The 20,965-nt window shown below is 43.7% G+C and overlaps 1 long non-coding RNA gene across 7 annotated transcripts; it reads left to right on the plus strand.

Annotated features, from left to right (window-relative positions):
• The first annotated feature begins 1,098 nt into the window (after positions 1-1,098).
• LOC120673221 lies at positions 1,099-5,592 on the plus strand. Of its 7 annotated transcripts, none has more exons than XR_005674569.1 (5): positions 1,099-1,844; positions 2,050-3,498; positions 3,873-3,950; positions 4,614-4,670; positions 5,003-5,592. It is a non-coding gene; the product is annotated as an uncharacterized LOC120673221 (long non-coding RNA). The 7 variants fall into 7 exon arrangements; XR_005674570.1 differs by having other exon boundaries at positions 5,058-5,592; XR_005674568.1 differs by having other exon boundaries at positions 2,050-3,219; positions 3,299-3,498; positions 4,614-5,592.
• Positions 5,593-20,965: the final 15,373 nt, after the last annotated feature.

The raw sequence follows: 20,965 nt of genomic DNA on the forward strand, positions 1-20,965 counted from the left end.
ACAGTTCTTGAATGTTCTGGAATAATTTCAAAAGTGCAAAACTTTTTCTACGGAACATTTCCGGTTACCCGGAACATTTTGTATAAAAGTTATTCTACGAAACAATGTAAAATGTTTCCAAACACACTTTGAATGTTTGGAAACATTTTAAAAGTTCAAATCTTTTATTCAGAATACTTTTCAAAAATTATCCAGAACATTCTGAATTGTTCTTGAACAAATTTGGAATTAAAAAAACAATTTGGAATGTTTGACAAAAAAATATTTTTGAGAACTTTTTGGATAAAAAGTTCCACGAAGCACTCTGGGAATATTTCCAAACAAATTATGAATGTTCAGGAACATTTTAAATAGTGCAAAAAAAAATTTCGAACATTCCAGGCAATTATCCAAATCATTGTGAATTGTTCTCGAACAAATTTGTAATTTGTTTTAGAAACAATTTTAGGAATGTTTGATGAACACTTTTTGGGTAAATATTTCCATAGAACACTCTGAAATGTTTCCAAACAAATTTTGAATGTTCAGGAGCATTTTATAAAGTGCATAACTTGATTTCAAAAAAATTCTGGTTACTTGGAGCAATTTCTACGAAACACTCTAAAATATTTCAAGCATCTTCAATGGTCAGGAACAATTTCCAGAATGTGTTGCTAACATTTTAAAATGTGCAAAACTTTTTTTCGGAATTTTTTCATAGGAACACGTAGAAGTAGGAGCGAACATGTAGATCACGAATTCACGATTTCGCTTTTGCTTCTAGCGCTGCAAATGAGAGGCATTCAATTAACATTTCAGCCCAATAAGCATGATGGGCCACCTTCCGTGTCCGTTCCCCCGCGCGTCGCGTGTTTGTCTGACCGCGTGTGCGTTTCTGCGACGTAACAGTTTCTAATCGCAGAATGCGATAGATAGATGCCGCCCGATTGCGGGCGATCGCTCGCTTTATTGGGGACATTTAGATCCACATGGAAGACTTCAATGCTTGACCAACCACAAAACTTCATAAAAAAAATATTTCTGTCCAAATCTTTTTTTTTTCTCACCACGGCACGGCCTTACCCGCCCGCGTACCCACATCGCTAATTGCGCCGCCTCTGGCCTCCCAGTTCTCGGTCCCGCCAATCACGCTCATCCCGCCCATCCCGCGTCGGACTGCCGATTTCCCCACGCTCCGCCCTATCCGCGCCTCCGCCTGCCCTAGCGCATCGCCGCCCAGGCCTGTCGTCGCCGTCCGCCGCACGCCGCCCGTCCGCCCGAGCTCGTCGTCCCCGGGGCCCGGCGCCCACGCGCGCGGCCGCCCAGGCCGGCCGCCGGCGCAGCGCCAGCGCCAGCGCTCCCGGCTGGCGGTCCGCCCCAGCTCTGCCGTTCCGGCCGCCTGTCGCGCGCCCACGCGGCGCATGGGCGCAGGCCGCAGGGGCGCCGCGCGCTGCGCTCGGCAGGGCGCTCAGCGAGAGGGGCGGCCTCGCCTCGCATCGACGCCGCGCGTTGTGGTGGTCGGCGGCGGGCCTCGCCTCGCATCGACGCATCCGCGACCTGGGCGTCGCCGGAGGAGAGCGGAGTTGTGGTGGTCGGCGGCGAGCCCGGCGGGTTCATGGCGGCCACCCCCTTCTCCTTCCCTCCCCCTCGATGTGTGCCCCCTTGATCCGCAGCCCCCACATGCCACCACCTTCTTCTCCTTCCCTCCCCCTCGATGTGCGCCTGGCCTAGGTGGGCAAGCAGTTGGAGGGCGCGGAGGCGACGCGTGCGACGACCTCGTGGAGCGTGTTCCGGACGGCGAGGCAGAACACGTCGAAGAAGCTCATCTCCTTGCCGTTGAGCCCCGCCTCCGAGCAGCGATTCCGGTACCGCTGCCTCTCCAAAAGTACCGCCACATCAAAGCTATTTTGAAAATGTGCTTCTTTGTTTCTATGCATTATTCAGTTAGCCACGATATGTCAAAACTGAATTTATTGCTCTGTATTATTTAGTTACCATCGCTCTGGTGCATTTGGGCATGGCATTATGTGAAATCCAGTGACTTTGTCTATTATTTTTTTCCTCTTTCAGATCATTTCTACAAAGGACTTCTTGATCTGTTGAGTGCTTGAGGGTGGGCAAAGATCATTTTGCCTTTTATCTGATCTGGGCCATTCTAAAATCTTGATTTTGTTGTCATGTGAACATTGAACTGTTCTGATATGAGTGTCATTGCTACCGAGTTCCAACAGTTGAAGATGCCAAGAAGGATAAATTAATGATTTTGAAGCTATGGTACTTATTGTGAATGGAGGCAGCGACACTCATTGATGACATCATTGGGGATCCCATTGCATTGGACAGGTGAAATTCCCTACATATGCATTTTTTATAACGCTATACTACTCTATTTGTCATTGAGAGCAAAGATAATACTTTTTAGCTCATGATCTCTTATTGTGTTAAATCTTGTCAAGCTAACACGTTGAGTAATAGTATTGAGTAACATATTGAGTCATTATACCTTATAGTTGATCGTGGAGCAAGTGATGCATTTAGCTCCGAATGTCTGAAAGAGAACAAGGTAACCACAGGATAAACATGATATGAGAAATAGATCGTAGATGCCTTGTGGTGGAGTTAATTTTACTGCAAAATCTGATCTGCATGTTCTAGCATATAATCCTGGCCTTCTGCAACTCCTTAGTGTTGTTCTCCATCCTACTCCATATGATGATCAGATCATATTAAGAGGAGGTGTATCAGATACACCTTTTTATGCTCAAGCGTGAAATAGTGGGGCAGATGAAGAGAGGTGCTTGAGCGAGGAAGAACATAAAAAATGTGGTGTGAGTTGCTTGACTAGGATGTTAAATCACTACACCAGGAAAGAATAAATGTTTTTCATTGATCCTTGATACAAGAGACATAGAAGAGTTAATTTGCTCGATAAAATCTTATATTAAAGCATATATTAAGGCCAGGCCACAGCATCTGTCTCGCCATCAATGACCTAATCATTGCTATGCCCAGTGTCCTCATCCACGCAAAAAAGTGATCCTCACCTCCCTAGAGGCGGACATGGACAAGGTCTTGGTCGACGCCGCGCATGCCGTTGTCCAGGTGCCCGTATTCATGCATAACATTGCCCCAACTCCTACACCAGCAACCTGCACAAGTGGTTCTTATGCCCTCCACAATGGATTCCTCTACATCCCAAGGACGACCCCATAGCCTCGCAGCTCCACCCCACTATGTCGTGTGAGTACGACAATGGCCGGGCTGCCCATAGAGAGAGCACCCAACTCATTGAGCCTGATGCCATTGACTTTATGAGCAGGTTAGAGGGTGACATTGAGGGGATAAGCAGACCATGACAAGGTGACGGGGATGGCATGGCTTGGAGTGTTGGCTCTCTCTAGAAATGTGTGTATGTATGATTATGGTCAGGCTGCCTGGTTGCCTTGGCTTTGAGAGCGATGAGGATGCTATGATGGTGAGAAGGTGCTCTCTAACTGAAAGTGCAGTTGCATTTAATGTGTAAGGCCTTTATCTTGCTGTCCCACTTTCGTTTCTTGATGAATTATAGTTTACTTTGAGAAATAATGCTGGTTATTACTGGTTGTTGTAGCCTCCAGCCTGTATTGAATTATATTTCAGAGGAGTACATGTCCACATGTACATCTATATGCTCTTAGTATTTATATATCAACATTGGTAAATTGCAGATGAAAAATTCTTAACTCCTAACAATTTTAATATGTGTCAAATTAATGCTTAGATTGAAATTAGAATATGTTCCTCTTGTTTGTTGTAAGGCACTCAGGCAAAGTGCTACAAGCCTACAACCTTCTGTTCCATGAAAACACCATAATTACTGTTCACTAGGAACTGATTGTTTTTTTTTGTAATAGGTTCATCACTCTTCAGTTTTCCTGTTATTCTTTTTTGAGAGCCAGTGTGATCTCCCAAGCATGAAAGCAAATGGCCAGGTAACCTTTTTTTATCTCAGAGCTAGGCAAATAAATGGTTGCCTAACAGATTTATTTCTTGATCAGTATGTGCTAAGAATTTCAATTGTTGCAAACATCTTAGTAGAATTTCTTTTTGCTCGGTACAGCTATCCGACTTCTCAATGTTGATTTGGTTTCCGCTTTACTATAATGGCATTGAGTCCTTTTACCTAAAGAACATAAAAATTTCTACCATTTCCATTCTCGTGTGCTATGTGTAGAGCTATATGAGGCTTTTAAGCGCAATCTACCCAGAGACCTGGTTAGGTTTGATTGCCTGATGTCCATATATATGAAAAACATATGTTATGATCAATATACTTTGCTAATCACTCCTAATTTTGTCTCTCTGAAAATTGAATAAATTCTTGATTCCTAATTTTGGGCGCTTATTAATTTTTGTGTGCCTACGGGCTTCTGTGAGGTCATTTCTTTCTGGTTAGTGGAAATGTTTAGTTTTGTATTCCAAATACAAAAGAATTCACATTTATGTATGATACCAGTTTGCAATTATTATTTCCAGGGATTTCTAATCCAGAAAAAATATTGCTACTGTAGGTCAGCTAACGTTTGAATCTACAAGATGTTTGTTGTTTTAGGCAACAGGAAAGTTTTCCCCTAATGGATATATTTTATATATAGGGGGCGGCATCCACGTGCACCACGACACGCCGCGCCTCCATCTTGATGATTCATCAAGTGAGTTTATTCATCTGATTGTTTTCTAGACGTTTATGTACTTATCGTTTTGTTAGTGGCCTCCATTAGGCTGGACATGCTGCCGAACTTGATTGATTTCTTTATGGGGATCCATCCGGACTGAGTTGATTTCTTCTCTTTTCTCCCTATAGATGCTCTGGTCTTAGGGGGGAAAAAGAACATGGATACTAAAGAGTAATTGGGTCCCTATTTGTTGTTGCCTCTTGAGGATGTTTTGTTTGCAATTTTGCAGTCCGACCCAAAGTAATAAATTGAATAAAAAGCTGATTTAAATCGTGGTTAATACTCTCATCCAAAGTTAAATGGTTCAGGAAAGTCAATTAATGAAAGCCAAAAATAAATCTAAAAATGCAACTACTCTGGAAGTGTGAAGAAAGGAAGCTGCCCCTGGGCGGCGGCGCAAGCGGGTGCGGAAGAGAAGACGAACCCGTGGTCGTCCGTCGCCTGGCCCTGAAGCTGCCGCCGATCTCCCTTCCCTCGCGTCGAGTGATGTGGAACGCCAGGGCACCGCCGCCGACCATGCTCGATGGACGTGCAAGGTGATTTCGCGTTCAGCCGCCATTGTTCAGCGTGAGGAGGACCTCGCCGGAAGGGCCCTTGTGGTGTCGGTGATTGCGGATTCCCCAGAAGGCCTCGCGGACTCCATTGTGCCAGCGATCGCACATAGGTTTGAGATCGAGGCCTTGATAAGCTGTAACATTTTGGGGGCGGTTCTCCGCCCTTTTTTCTTCTTAATATATTATGCGCAGTTCTCCTGCGTGTTGGAGAAATTTTTTTTCATAAATTTTGTATCGTTGTGGTTAATTTATTATTAGAACTTCGAATTGAAATGTTCCAATGGCCTGACTTCTTCATAGGAGGTCAGTTTGCTTAATAAGAGAGAGCGAAAGGGTGACCTGAACCACACTTTCTCTGTAGAATTAGATTCCCAATAAACCAATGAATCGGTTAGATCAGCAGGCCTTCGTATCACCCAGCATTTGTGCCGAAGGATCTATCAGTTTCTGCCGTCTTGTACTTTTATGCTCAAGTCTATAGCCCGTACTACCCAAGGCAATAATTTCGATAAATCTTGGCTGTAGCCATCGCCTCTTGGGTGGTTAGAAGCCAGAACATTCGAGTGATCTTTAAGCTTCAAGCGAGTTTAAAGCAATCGAGGTATTCCTCATTCCATTATCGTAGACAAGACGTGACCCGAGACTGCTTTGACTTGACATGTCCAAAAAATTTCTTCTAACCTAGAGCCACAGCGGAAGCGGATTGATATGATGAATATAAATATTTTGAGAAATTACTTTTGAATAAGGAGTTCATGTTTTATAGACTAGTAAGATAGCCGAGACGTCTCGCTCTGACTCAACTTCTGTAAAGAAGAACGACGTTCTTAGGCCCATTGAGTCAACACAATACAATGGGGCCTGGAGTTATTTCTTCATTGTACCCAGAGGAATGAATTGAGGATGAGAGTGATTTTTGCTCCCCTCGGAGTGCTAGCTACTTCATTTTGTGCTAAAGCCCCTCGATACATAAGTGCTCTCATTCCTAGAACCCACCCGGGGCGAGTTGGTAACCGTAAACCATTGATCTACGAATTCAAGTGAATGAAAATGTAGATAGATTTTCTCCTACTGTAACATAACTTATTTACGGCACATCCTAAGAAATAGCGGACATTTGGACTCTACTTAGGGTGGGGAATCGAAAGCCATTGCCTGAGGCTTACTACAGGAGCAATTCATGGAAAAGGAAAGAGTGAGATATTCAATTCAATTTCTTAGTAAGAATGCAAGAAAAGAAGAAGATAGAGTTTGACGTCTATCAAGTAAGTAATTCAGTTCTATAATATGCTCACAATTTGATCCTAAAAAGCAAGTAGTTACTCACTAAGTTTTGCATCAAGTAGCATAGTCTTTGACCTTCAATCCCGGCGCTTCAAGGCTTCTTTCTTCTGATTCCGGATAAGAGTAGTACATAGAGTCAAGCATTTTCCCTATTCGGTATGGAGGGTGCTTTGCGTGAGAAGACAAGCAATAACTGAAGTTCACTATTCTCGAGAAAAAGAAGGAAACAATAAGCTATTCTTTTGGAATAAGAAGTTGAGTCAGGAGCTGAATGGAATAAAGCACTCAAGTAGTTACGCTTGTCCCTTGCCATGTAGTTACGGTCCATACAGAAGCTTCAACAACGCCGGCAACGCTTCCCGGCCTTAAAGCAACTAAAGTATATAGCCACGTTGATAGGTCTATGAATCAAACTTGACAGTGAAGAGCTACCAACAAGGAAGAAGAGAGTAAGCAAAGAATGCCGCCAAGCTTTATTTATAGCAATTCATGTATCGTACAAGAGCTATAACATAGTATGCAAGAAAGAAGTTGGAGTCTTTTCTTGCAGAAGTCGTTGAAGACAAACCCTAGCCTAAGCGCTTTATTCTTTATTGACATGCACTCCTGCCTTCATCCATCTTCTTGCCGGGAGCGAAGGGAAACTACTCTTGACTACACAATGCCTTTTTGAACTCAACTATTGAAGGGATGCGATAAAGAACCAAACTACATTATTTTTTTCTGAGGATTCTTTATCCCTTACTGCTTGCATTTCTCTTTTGAAAAAAAAGGAAATACCCACACCACCTATTACTGAGTCTTCTTCTACTCACTATACGATAAAAAGATTTTCTATTTATTTGATGAGTCTAGGAACCTATAGTACAGATAGTTTCTTTTTTTAGTGAAAAGTCCGTATTATTCTTTCTTTTTCTTACTTCCAAGTTGATCAGAGTCTTTCTCTTTGTAAGCTACTGGTTCAGATCATGATAGGAAGGGTGGTATCAATACGGCGACCTGAAAGCTCGTTATCAAAGTGGTCTCTTCTCAAAATCTCAAAACAAAAGGTGCTGAGTTGGGCATATTCTTTCTAGTTTCTTTTTATTTCTTGCTTCCGCTTTCCTCCCACTATCTTTCTTAACTAATTAACTCTGCTCTGGGACTAGTTTGAGGTCTCGAAGATAGACATTTTGCATTTTTATCTATGGGGTCACAACCAAGGTCGTGGTAAATCCACGAATTTCATTCAATTTAGGATCACCAAAACGTTGAGTAGGAACAAACTTTTTAGTTAAAACAAGCTAATTCGTTTGTTCTAGTCCGGTAATACCTACTATTTGTTCGATTTCTTACTTTTATTTCATTTGTTTCACTCACTTTTTCTATCTTTTTCTGCATTCTTTCCTTACACTCTTTCTCTGTAGGTTAAGCCTATTTCCCTCGATTTCTCTATTGCAATAGCTGTTTTGCCAAAGACCTATTTTGAATAGAGCTTGACATGCCAACAACTATAGTACTTCTAGCTATTCCTACTTGTTTTTTTCCTACTTGACTAGTGCTGACTTACTTCTTTGCCTATGAGAGATAGCCTTCGTATCACCCAGCATTTGTGCCGAAGGATCTATCAGTTTCTGACGTCTTGTACTTTTATGCTCAAGTCTATAGCCCGTACTACCCAGCAATCACTTAGTGGAAAAGGAAGTGATTGAGGGATGACAACCAGGAGGTGGGGAAGATCACGCCCTTCGTTACGAGCTTGTACACAGGCTTCTAAAGCCTCATGATTAGCTTCCCACCAAAAGATCAGTCCAATAATACCACTCACAGGTAAATAGCGCAATACTTCTTCGTCCCCTTAGCCCTTTCATTAGTGGTTACTCCTGATCTGAAGCACCCCTTTTCCATTCATAGAGAGATCCAATCGTCAAAATCAATAAAAAGGCCATCATGGACCAAGATCCAAACAAATCAATCTTGTTAGGAGGTACTGCCCAAGGAAAAGAAAAGGTGACTTCCGGATTAGGGATAATAAATAAAATAGGAACCGGATAAAATCGTATATCGAAACGACTTTTGGCATCACCGGAGGGATCGGAACCACTAAAGGATTCAAGGAAGGAAAAAGATATTAGGATAATTTTTGTATGTATATAAGTTGTTAAGCAGTAGTTATTCTTTTTTCATTATAGTTAGTAAAAATAAATTTTTCTGACAAAAAAATCCTAGGCACTCTCGTCTTTCAACCCCACCGTCACTTTGAATTTAGTGGGGCACTGTTGACTTACAACCTCGACGAGATGCAAGTGAATGGGGCCGGTGCGTGTGAACGGAAGGGTTCATCATTTTATTTTAACCCCTAAACAAGCATCGCGTGGGTATCTTACTTGTAAGGAGTAGACTGATCCACTCACAGGTGGTTAAGCTGTTTCGTAGCGTTTGTTCGCTATACAAACTATACAAGCTCTTATTGGTTCAAACTGACTGGTGATTACTCCGTACCATATCGCTGATCAAGTGTCGCCTTCATTTGTATAATAAAAACTTTATCTTATAAAAATCATATCATTGTATTTATATTTAAAAGTAGTTTCATAAAACTATTTATTATTTTAAGAGATATTGAGAGTCAAATATTATTATTGAAGACAGTGCTAATAAGTTTGACAACGTCTTATATCCTAGGACACAGAGGGAGTACCAAACAAAATTTTAACCTAAAACTCCACTTGGGCACAGCCAAAAAAATCTTCTTTTGGTCCATTGATATGTTTAGGGGTGTGTTAATTGAAAAACTTGTTTAGGCTTAGACAGGCCTTGGGCATACATGAGGGGGACTAGATACCCAAAGGACGGATGGATGGTCCCGACTTGGTGGCCGCGATGGTCTGATTCAAACGCTGTTGGGCGGTGCCAGCCATACAGCAGGGGTGACCTGTGAGGCGACTTGCAATAAGGAGGTATAGCTCAAAGCAAGTATTATAGACGCGACCTGTGAGACGACTTGCAATAAGGAGGCATAGCTCAAAGCAAGTATTATAGACGCCTAGGAGCGGGCAGAGTTTGATGTGGAAGAGAGAGAAATTAGAAGAGAAAAGAGAGCGAACGTCTCGCGAGACGCCGGCCAGGAGTGGGCACATGTGTGTGCGCGGACCTCCTATTCGCTGCGTTGCTCGCCTAGTCGCCGTTTATTAGTTACTGCCGCTTACACCCCTGCCGCTGCAGCATTAAGTGCTGCTCATGCTCTCAGGGGCCGCAAGGGAAGCGCAAACTGTCTCGACCACCAAGCAATGGCCCCAATCGGGCGGTGGCCCCATGAGGCTGCTCCCCGAATTTGCAAGCTAGGTGGCATGATAGTGGAGTGCACACAGCTTACATCACAAAGCACGTAGCAGCGGTTTAATGTTAATGTGTGCAAAAAATCCAAGATTTGAAAAAATATTTGATTTGTGTGATCCATGAGACTTAGTCGCAATTTAATTAAGTTCAAATTGTTCTTTTCTACAATTCCTAGTAAATACATTTGTGCATATAGATCCTGTAATCACGAGTTTGCATTTGTGAGTTAGATTTTCATTTGAATTTATTTGGAATTTCGTGAGTGAGGTTCGTATTTAAATTCTAGATTCCAATATACACATTAATTAACACTTAACACAAACCCAAAGCTAACCTTGCGTGGGCCCTAACTAACCCACCCGCTAGCCACAAATAAACTTGCAGGCCCAAGCTAGCACGTGGGACGGTCATCGAACCGTGCGGGCTCGGCGAATGGGCCTCCCGCATTCTTGTGGCCCTCGCCATTAGGGGCTCGAGCTATACGCGTCAGGGTCCCGTGTTGTCGGTCATGGTTAGGGCTGGAAAAAAAAGCTCGCGGCTCGAAGCTCGGCTCGGGCTCGGAGCAGCTCGGCTCGGCTCGGAGTGGCTCGCGAGCCTAGAACGAGCCGAGCCGAGCCCAGCTTTCTGGCTCGCCAAAATAGCGAGCCGAGCCGAGCCGGCTCGCTGCGGCTCGCGAGCTGGGCCCATCGCAGGCCAGCAGGCCCATCCGCCCAGCACCCAGCCTCTTGCCTTCCATTCCCCCGCCGACTGCCCCCCTACGCGTCACCGCCAGCCGGCTTCCACTCCCCCGCCGCCCGCCGCCACCAGGCGCCTGCCGGCTGCCGCGCGCCCGCGCCCAAGCCCCAGGCCCCCGCCGACCGCCCCCCTGCCGGTCCCCGCCGGCCGCCGCCCTCCCCTCCGCCTCGGCTGCCACCCCACCCGCACGGCGCCGCACGCCCCTGTGTCCGCGAGGCCTCCGGGCTCCGAGTTCACCGGCGAGGCTGCGCCGCCCCCGAGTCCACAAGCACCGGCGAGGTCCCCCACTGCCCCAGCCCCCAGCCTGGAAGGGAAGAGAAGCGAAGCGATTGGCAGATGGCTAATGGCTTCCGCGCGCCCGGGCCGGCGGTGAATCTGGAGGAGGGGCAGCGGCGGCGGCTCGAGAGGGGCGGCGGCGGCCCGTGGGCGGAGCGGCGACGGTAGCGCGTGGGAGGAGTGGCGGCGGCGCACGGGAAGGGCGGCGGCTGGCACGAGCAGGGGTGGAAGAAACGGTGCGGCCATGCGGGATTGGGTCGGGGGAGAGGACGCGGGGGTGCCGGGGGTAGGCGCACGGCCGCCGGCTGTGCTGGATGCGCCGGCTCGCGAGCCGGCTCGAGCCGGCTCGTGAGCCTTGTTCGAGCCGAGCCGAGCCAACTTTTCTAGCTCGCAATTTGACCGAGCCGAGCCTGGCTCGGCTCGCTCACCCACCGAGCCACACCGAGCCGAGCCGAGCCGGGCTCGGCTCGGCTCGTTTCCAGCTAGTCATGGTTCTCCCTGGTGCGCGGGGTTGGCACGCTCCGCCTCTGCCCACTCTCAGGCCCTTGCACTGATGACGCTGCGGGCGTCTTGGTTGCCGCCAAGTCAGCTTCACACCGGGGCAACCGTTCGACTTTGCGCCGCATCTGGGCCCTTACTGGCTTCGGTCATCTTCAACGGCCGCTGCGAGCGCTCTTGCCCTCCGCGGGCACTCGCCTCAGCGTTGGCACCTCCATGGTGCACGCTTGGCGCCGCCCGTCAGTTGGGGCTCCATTAGCTTCCGAAATCAGGCCGCTTCCTCTCATTGGAGCTATCAGCGTGCTGGCACGCTGCGGCTTCCAGCAGCACACGGAGCTCGTTCACGCTGGCACTATCGGATTCCGGCGATTTGCCGTGTGTCCAAGGCACACAGCGAAGACCTCAAAACACACGGTATTTAAGTTCGTCGTGCGCGACCCACGGCAAATACGCGACGACGAATACGTCTGTTTCTGACAAATTTTCTGGCACACGGCGAATTAGCGTTTTCTGGTAGTGTGGGCTATCCTTCCGGGCTTGCCTGTGGCGGCATCATCCGCATCAACTCCATGTTCACTGCGACGTTATGGCTGGCCCACGGGAAGAATTGCATGCAGAGCTCATCGTGTAGGATCTGGTTCTTGACGGTCCTGGCCCTTCCACTTGCTCCGAGGATGGTGCGGTGTGCCCGTCTACTGTGCGCGATTGGTGCGTTCGCGCGCTCACGCTCCTGATCTTTGTCAGTGTTATGAAGGATGAAGGAAAATAGGCTTATCAATTTCCATAATTAGTAATTAGATTAATGACATCATTGTGATGTCACTAGGCAGTTATAAACATCACGAAGGGACAAAGGGGCCATTTACGAAGGGGCATGTCCCTTCGTGAATAGACACCTTTTTCCTCTTGTATATATAAATAGTGTGGTCTAAACCATCAATCAAGACAACAAATCATTCATTATCTCTATCTCTTTCTCTCTTTCAGTTCTATTCTCAACACGTTATCAGTCACGCATTGCTCTCGCTAGAGCGATCGGCCATCTCGCCGAGAACGATAAAGAACTCGCCGAGTTCATGCAAGAAGAAAGCAACAGGAAACTCGACGAGAACACGCACGCCGGAGGGCTGTCGACCTCACACCGCTATACGCACAGCAAGAACAAAGACTCGGCAACAGAACTCGTCGAATTGCTTTGCTTCTACTGGAACTTGGCGACAACTCTCACAAGAACAAGAAATCAACGACTCAACAGCAAATCGACGAGAACTCACGTGGAACAAGGCCACGAGGCCTAATCTCCAACAAGTAAGAATGGACTCTGTTCATTTTTAATTTCTTTGCAACTCATAGGAGGAACACACTATCGTTCTTGAAGAGGACGCATCCACACCTGTATAGCCGCCCTCGGCGGCGGCACCCATCTACCCGCCGTCGGCGGCGCAGCGACGGCACCAGCAACGGCGTCCTCGGCGCCCGTACCGCTCCACGCACTGCGGCGGCGGCGGCGCACACCAACGCCAACGGCGCTAGCGACCCTCGACACCCGCTGCAGCGGCGCCCTCGGCACCCGCTCCTCCTCCACCCGGGAGGCGGGTCGATACCCTCCGCACCCGTACAGCCGCCATCAACGGTAGGATCCTGTGTTTGGCCAACAAAGCCTATTGAATTGCATAAAATTCCTCCAGCGTCCGAAGATTTATTGTGATATATTTGCAGAAGGATTTGGAAATCGAGTTCGAATTATCATGAAATTTACGGAAGGTGTCGGATGTCAATTTTGGTGGGTGATGCGGCCTCTAAAGGATGACACTAGAGAAACTACTTTTCATGTGATTTCGAACTATAAACTTTTTTGTCAGCGCGGATGTCTGGTAGATGCAGATTTCACGTTGATTTACACAAACCTATAATGATTAGAAACTAAAAACGAGGTCTCGAAGCAATTCGGACGATTTCGATTATCATTTATTTGTACTTATTAGTTACTTCTACCAATAGAGCTTAGAAGTTCGAAGTAATAATTTCTTGGTTGATTGTATCCTTAACCATTTTTTTTGACACGAGGAACTCAACATGAATCCACTAATTGTTGCTGCTTCCGTTATTGCTTAAACCCTGGCCACCATTCGCCGCCATTCCCTTTGTCATGTGAGCCTAAAAATTCAAAAAAAAAAGAGAGGGGTGAGGAGAAGAAAAGCGGCGAAGCTCTGCCGAATTGCGTACTCCTGATCTACAGGTAACATAAAAGCACACATGTAATTAATATAACGATAAGAAATAAGAACTAAGAAATGCATTACGTAATGTGAACCACCAAATTTTACATCATAATACAACGATAATGAAACACACATCACACATGCAGTGGCATGTCAGAACCCGTTGCAAACTACGGTAAACAGATTCTGGACTAACCTAACATGCCTTAGGTAATTTAAAAAAAAACAGAATAAACACAATGATACAACATATCACTAGCACTAGGGTAGTCCTAGTAGCAGTACCCCCACGTAGCAAACTGCGTTGAGCCTTCTCCGCAGTATCCACCCATTGCAGGTGGTGCAGGCGGTGGTGCCGGAGGCGCATGACCCTTCTTCTTGTGACAAGGGCAGTTGCAGTAAGGAATAGTGCATGGTTCATCCTGTGAAACGGCTGCATTGCTGATATCATTAACTTCGTCGTCTTTGTTACCCTCGCTCACTTCCTCATAATGGTTCACCTTACATTCCAGATCAAAGATCTTTATCTGGAGGTACTCGATGAACTCCTGAACAGAATCAATTGGTGCAGGATCTACCCGCCTAGTAAAACCACAGTTTTCTGGTGCATCGGAAGACTGCAAAACAAATTCCATGTAAGGTGTCTCATTGAAGATAAAGAAATGAAACAACCGAGTATTACCCATGCATGTGGACATTTAAAGAAACGCCGACCGCCATCCATCCCGTCGGTGCACATCTGCACTAAGCAGTCCTCACCATGTCTGCATTTTGGCCACGGTTCTCTACGGTTATCGTATTGTCGAAGAGGAGTTTCATTGGTAAATTCACTCTTGTGCTGTGGCGGAAACTCAAACACTGGTTCCGGAAAGGAATCAGGTCCAAGAGGCCCCTCCCATATTATGGGGTCTCCCTTTCTTCCCCCTTTTCCTTTCCCAAAACCATAGTAATTCTTCCCGCTAGACCCACCTCCAGACATTGGGTATACAATGAGGTTTGATGTTTGAGTTGTGCTGGGAGTTCACAAACTTGGGAGTATTTATAGGCGCACAAAGGTCTGATACCCGGAGTGTGGAGTGTAAATGCACCTAAAAAACCTACATGACAACACAGTGAAGAGGCTAGCTGACCTAATACTGAAAAGGCTAGATTCGATTCTCGAAATGACTACTCGATGCATATCTGTGCATGCAGACTCACAGCACTGCATTACTGCCGCTCGGTCGATCGCGCCTAGATGCCCCTTCCCCACTACACGCCACAGACCTTCGCTGTAGAATGACAGGTCCGTCGTCCTCGCCAGAGAGACTGCTTTGAAGGTGAGCTGGTGTGGTTGCCGTGTTGTCACATCTTTTTGAAATGTTGGAAGAGCACTGCTATTGGGTTGTCGTCTTTTGTCACGTATGTCTGGGCAAAGAATGCGACATTTGGGAAACCCGTGATCGCCGTGCTGAGCAGTGGCAACCTGTGATCTCGTACTCGCAGCTAGATACACTATGGTTCCTATTTTGAGCTATTCGAGCTTTTTAGCAGCAGACCCTGATGTATTTCTTAGTTCTTAATTCTTATCGTTATATTAATGTGTGTTTTTTAGTATTCTAGTGACATGAAAAGCTCCGAAAATATTAAAGAAAAGTTCAAAGATTTCATAGACTCCCGGCTACAACTGCAAATTAATGGTAAAGGCTACAACACACAGAGTTAAGCTCTCAACTTAAAACACAAACAACTAATTGCAGTGGCATGTGCACGCGACAAGATAATTTCTTGTTGCATCTAAACCTACCATGCCTTATGGAATGTAAAATGCCAGGATTACATGGTACTACTTTACTGAGTGCACCTAGGATATTTGCCCTTCCTAATTGCTTCGGGCCCGGCTTCCTTCGCACGGCGTGCCCTCTCTCGCTTTCTCTCCCTGTCAGCTTCACGTTCGGCCGCCGCCTTACGATCCACCTCCTCCATCCTCTTGCGGATCTCTTCTTGCTCTTTGTTGCGCTTCTCCTCTTGCTGTTCCTCGTGCTTCATTCGGCGCCAACGTTCTGCAGCCCATCTTGCTTTTTGTTCGACAATGTCCTTTGCCTGCTGCGACTGCACGGTGTCGAACCACTGCATAAAATCACAAAGAGGCGGAGGAGACTTTGTCCAACACAAGTTAGAATCATAACTCAATGTTAGGTCATATAGAAAAATAGCGTATGTTGTTCTGCTACCTTGGCCCGGTCTTTGCCATATCGCTTAGGTGGATCATATTCGTAGTTCTCACACATAAAGAACCTCATGCCGTAGTCATCTCCTAAAACCTCAGATTGCATGAACTTGCATAACGAACTGCAGAAGCACATTGGCACATCAATTTCTTTGGGTACGGTGGCTTTACACTTACTCCACGGAATGTAGGTTGATCCTGACGAAGACATTGGCGCTATAGTGTGGTGCGCCAAATAACAAACCATAATTTAAGCAATGCACATATCGTATACCAAATCGATGCGTGAAAATATAGGTACTGTTATAATTCTATTGTCTTATACTGCAATATCAATAAGGTACTATCATAATTCTATTCTAATGTATAATTATTTTATTTGAAAAAGTCTGTAATAGTACTCAAATTGTAATACTAAACCAGTGTTCTAAAGCACCAAATCTAATTCAGCTAATCTGCTAATTAAATTAAATTGTTATACAATATCAACGAATTTATACGAAAGTTACCGGTAGATCACAAGTGCGGAATTCGGCAGAGCTTCGCTGCTTCCCTTCTTCTCACCCCTCTCTATTTTCTGGATTTTTTGAGGTCAAATGAGAGGAGGGAATGAGGGGGAGGCCTTATATAGGCGGGCTGACCCGGTCGCCCGTGGGTGGGGGGGGGGGGCGACAGGACCCCCCCTGTCGCCCGCAGGAGGGGCGACCGGCCCCCCTGGCGGGCCCACTGGCCTGTCGCCCCTGGGGTGGGCGACAGGGGCCTGTCGCCCGTGGGGGGGGCCGACAGGCCCCCCTCTTTTTTTTTCTCCAGGGACTTCGTTGCAAATTTGAAGAAAAAAAATTATATTTGAGCCCTGTCGCTCCCCCATAGGGCGATCGGGGTATATTTTTGAAATTTTCCAAAACCGACATATATTTTTGAAATTTTAATTTTTTTTAAATATATTTTTGGTGAACATGCCTTCCCCTGTCAGGCCTAGTAGGCCGCGCTAAGGCGGGCCGCTCACAGGCCAAGCAGAGTAGACCCAGCGCCCGCAGGCCGGTCGAACAGACCACCAGCCAAGCCACGCCAAGCATTTTTTTTCTCTCCCATGCAATCTTGCACTAAGGCCTTCACAATTGTATATATATTTACATGTTTTAACTATCAAGTTCAGCATGTATATATTTGAGGCCTTGGATTGTTCGATTTTAGTTCTTCGACTATTCGACTATTCTAAATTTGCATAATTGTTGTCTATCTAGACTATCAAGTTTAGAAATTAGCATCAAAATAATATGAATATTATAATTACTGCAGTAGTTGTTTATATGTGATCTGCAGATCTCACATTAGTTATGCAAATATTATTTTCAAACAATTTTTCATGTGCTATTTATTTTATTTGAATTACTATCAATATAGCACATAATTTACATTCTACATCATGTAGTAATATGCAAAATTCAAATTAAGGTATATAAATCATTTTTTTTTGAAAAAACACAAGGTAATGGAGACCTAGGCATCGGCTGCGATAAATTCTTTAGAAATTTATTTGCCCTGAGACGATGCTTTAGCCAGCAAATTATTTGTCCATTACTAAAGGTCTACATCTTATGATGATTACCTATAATGTGTATATCCAAAATATTCAATATAAATTCAATTTGTCTATGTTGAGACTATCAAGTCAATTATTCCCGCAAGAATATTATTAAAATAGCTACACTATTCAAATACATGTATACCTTAAAATCATGATTCAAGAATCATCTTGATTTCATTCTTTTGCATAGATTTACACACATATAAATTTTTAATTTACTATAGTAAATTAATCCTATACATGATCTTTCATGTAGAAAAATGGCTCATATAATCAATAAGGATTTCACTAAATTACAGCTGATAGTCACAACTATCTATCCTGGGCATGGCTATACCTGTCAAAATATTGCTAACAGCAAAGGTTTTTATTGACAACATCAATAAACCAATACTCAAGCCCGTATTTCAGATACAACCAAATATATAACATCACAATTCTTGAGACATCATCTTTACCCATATCTCAAGATATTGGAAAAGGATCTACGCAAACTTTAGGTTGCACTAAAAGAATATTATATAACATAGGGCAATCATTTTTTTAGAAGCATGGCGCAAGTGGTCCTCACTTCGCCTTATGAACTTCAAATCTATCGCAGAATTCAATTCTGCAGTGCCCAAAAATTTGTTGCAAACTACAGTTTTGCGATCAAATTATAGATAATACAAAAATAATTAAAAAAACATTATCTATATTTTCCCTTTCAAATAGGTAATTGCAATAGCAATACCGTCGGCATAGCAATGCCAAATATTCTGATCTCTACATGACCGACTATAGGTAGCAAAATATGATGCGCTCTTAACAAAGAACCATCAACTATGCCCCGCAGGGCTCAACACTACTATCAGAAAATAAATACAATGATCAGAATATCAAAATGAAATTTAGTGGCATGAAATTCAAAATGAATTTCAAGGAAACACCAAGAAATATCACAAACATAAGGGTCCTAACAAAGGCAAAGGCATTTTTCAGAAACATACTGAAACATGACAACTTTCAAGTTTGTCAAAAGTGTGATTATCACAATCACATCACTAAAAGTGCAACATTGCCAAATATTTGGTTGATTTATACTTGAAATTCGTTGGTAAACAAGTTCAAGGAAACAAATTTGAAGCACACTTCAACACTCCACCTACTAACATCAGTTGCTCCAAGATGTTCCTACGGAACACAATGAAATGTTCTACATAACAAAATAATGAGGAGATTCCACCACGTGGAACAACCTATTGAGCACTAACGATAAGGTCATGGAATTTCAATTCAACGACATATTTGGAGAAAACTTAATCTCTATAATTCCCAGCAACTTGATACCTAGCCATATTTTTATTGTGTCGTAAATATTTGTTGTCAAGGATTCTCCCATAAGAACAATCCAAATAAAAGAAGGAATATATTTAGTGGACATGGTACCACTAAGACTATACTTAGGGAAATTAAATACTTCAAAACTCTCACAAGGGGTAAAGGAAATTTCACACAAATCGCATTATGCGATATTGTGATTATTGGTTTTGGTAGAGCCATATTAATTCTCCCTATTGAGTTACAGAGATATCTGTCACAAGGTTTTTACATAATGACAACAACGATGAATATCAATTCATCTTAACAATGATAGATATATCAAGCAAAATGCTTGTAACAATTCCTTCAATATCAACGAGATTGTATTACATACACATCAAACTTGTAAAATGTTGCGTACAAGATAATTTTCAGAATCTTGATATCATCAAGATATGGCATCATCGCCTTAGTCATCCTAAAATTTGGATGACATCAAAATTATCAGCAATTCAATTGGTCATCACATAGATAATTCAAAATTTTCCAAATCTTTAGAGTTTTTTGTGCACCGCATGTGCCATGGGAATTAATATTAAGAACCTCTTATCTTAAGATCAAGGTTGAACCACTACAATTTCTTGGACGCATTCAAGCAGTGGTCAATTCATCCATTAGCCGGACCATATTGCTACTTCATAGTACTTATTGATGCATCAACTAGACGGTCCTATGTGTTTGTTATCCACATAAAATCATGTGTCTGCATGATTCATTGCTCAAATTACCAAAATAAGAGCACATTATCCGGAACACCTAATAAAATCCATCAGTATGGATAATGCCGCTAAATTCTCTTCAAAAGCCTTCAATTATTATTGTATGGCTCTAGGCATTAATGTGGAATATTTTTATATCATATATACATAAACAAAATGGATTAGCCAAATCTCTTATCAAGAGATTAATTGACAGACCATTATCAAAGAATTGCAAATCACCAACATCATGTTGGCATCACACGGTCATACAAACCGTAAATTTAATTCAAATTAATCTTATTGCAATCATATCAGCACTCCCCGTTGCAGTAATTACGTGGAATCTGGCCTCAGCCAAATATTTCCCATCTGCGTGTCGGTTATGTTTCACAAATACCGATATCACCACCACAGCATACATCCATGGGCATTGAGGATCCATACAAGATATTATTCGTCTTTCATAAAATATCTTGGATTACTCTAAGGGATTAGTTTATTCATTTAGAAGCCCGTATGCTGACTATATTTTGAGGACAATTCCAGGCATTAGGGGGAGATTAATACCACATATATAGAATGCTATGAATTATAAATTATAAAAGAGTATTATCACATTCGATCCTCGTATCCACGTATACACAAATAATAACTGAACCAATAGTTCAGAATATATTATATTTGCAATACATTGCAAATAACCTGCCAAATGCATTTACTCATCAAATGTGTCATCAAATAATATTCCTACAAGTAAAGTGCCAGAAAGAAGTAAAATGTCACTCAACTCTCATTAGAGGGGGAGAAGTATGGTCACAAGCTAGGAATACAGCTTATTACAAGCATCCGCGGGAATAGGGGGAGACATTCCTCCAAGACAGTAAATGCAAATCAACATTATGAATGTTGTTAGACACTTTATTTATGGATTTATTCGAATCCAAAGCCTATGAATGCTCTGTATTCAAAAGCCCAGTATATGTGCACATAATTTAGGCACTGGGTCGTGGAACGCCCTAATTCTATGGTAGTGGGAAATGACATCGAATTTAAAAGGTTTAATTTCTCACAACATATATATTGATTCTGATCAATCAATCAAATTAAAGACTACAAATTTGTCGACATATACTCCTATTGAAAATTGCTATACACCTTTAACTGGATCCAGACCAAAAAGTCCTAAGCAGAGTGTTAACAAACACTCAAATTGGGTCAAATCAAAAGGTGGCAATTAAGGAGAAGTGCTCTCATTTTCACATAAGGAAGTATTATCTACTTCTCATAATGCTTTTCTCCATGAAAGCAAGGTGGTGAAACAGCGAGAGCTTGTAGCACATGGTTTCACGCAGAGACCGAACAACATACCACTCAAGGTATAAGTGAGAATTATATTTCCATATTGAAATATTGGCAGATCAATTGAATTTGATATATTTTGATTTATATATCCCTAGAGGATTTTGTATTCTAATCCAAAATGAAAAATCGCAACATATGATTACATACAAGTCACTCTATGAC

This window comes from Panicum virgatum, chromosome 5N, assembly GCF_016808335.1.
Source record: "Panicum virgatum strain AP13 chromosome 5N, P.virgatum_v5, whole genome shotgun sequence".
Classification (NCBI taxonomy): domain Eukaryota; kingdom Viridiplantae; phylum Streptophyta; class Magnoliopsida; order Poales; family Poaceae; genus Panicum; species Panicum virgatum.